Raw genomic sequence first — 1,403 nt, 5'->3', positions numbered from 1 at the left:
AAAACTTGCAATTTTTTTTTTAGATAATGCAAATTTAAATATCAAGTCAACTAAAACTTCATTTTTCATACTTTTTGGGTCACCACTGACGTTAACAATTATTCTAGTAACAAACGTGGAAGATTATTTGCATGTTGAATTTATCCCATTAGACTATTACTGTATACATTTCAAAAGAATCTTCTTCAAAAATAGATTATCAAAAGAAAAATATCTCAAAATAAGTTAATTTCATTGCAAGATTATTTATTTTATTTCAACTCTCCTTTTTTGGTCAAACTTTCAACTCTCCTTAAATTGATTTTGGACAACAAAATTCTTATTACTATTATATCCATAACAAATAAATGAGAATAAATTACCTTTCTTCTCAAGTCATTCTTTGAATCCAGGGCATTCCTTCTTCATGTGTCTTCCCTTTTTATAGAAGTAACACTTTGCTTCTTTCTTGATATCACCTTGCGGTGGTATTTTGAATTTCCCTTTCTGATTGGCTTGTGACTTGTCAGTTTTGATAGTTTTGTTCTTCCCGCGAGTGCTTGTCAGCAATTCACTCTCACTCTGTTCCATTACAAGCCTTTCTTCTTCCTGAACACACATGGTCATTAATTCATTGATTGACCATTTGTCTTTATGTGTATTGTAGGAGATCTTGAAAGGCTCATACTCAGACGTAAGAGAGTTCAGAATATAGTGCACCAAGAAGGAGTCAGACATATCAACCTCAAGTTTCTTAAGTTGAGCTGAAATGTCACGCATTTTTATTATGTGCTCACGCACACCTTTCACACTGGTGAGTCGGTAAGAGGAAAATTTCATAATTAATGTGCTTGCCAAAGCCTTTTCAGAAGTGACAAACTGATCGTCAATGGCTTTCAGCAAATCATAGACATTCTCATGCTGATCGACAGAACCACGTATTCCACCTGTGACCTTAGTCTTAATGAACATCACACTGAGTCGGTTGGATCTCTCCCACCGTTCATATAGTGCGATTGCAGCTGAAGTACTTTCATCTGTAATTGCAGGTGGTTCGTCTTTCCTAATAGCATAATCTATATCCATCTATTCTAGATGGAGGAGAATTTTTTCTTTCCACACCTTATAGTTATCTTCTCTAAGCTCGGGAATATCACATCGGATATCAGAAAAATTAGCAGGTTGAGAAGCTAAAAAGATAAACAAAATTGATGTCAAAATTTGAGGCATAAATATTATCCAAATTGTATGTATTATCAATATAAACATACCATAAAATAAATCTTGCAACATAAAAATTACATGTGGGCTAAATTTTAATGTAATAAGATTTAAAAAAAAATTGCGATAGATTTTTCAAGCCTCACACTTTACGTGCATGATATAATTTTATTTTTCTATCCAAAATTAATACTTTATGATAA

This window comes from Lathyrus oleraceus, chromosome 7, assembly GCF_024323335.1.
Source record: "Lathyrus oleraceus cultivar Zhongwan6 chromosome 7, CAAS_Psat_ZW6_1.0, whole genome shotgun sequence".
Classification (NCBI taxonomy): Eukaryota; Viridiplantae; Streptophyta; class Magnoliopsida; order Fabales; family Fabaceae; genus Lathyrus; species Lathyrus oleraceus.
The sequence above is the reverse complement of the archived record's forward strand: the minus strand, read 5'-3'. Positions refer to the sequence as shown.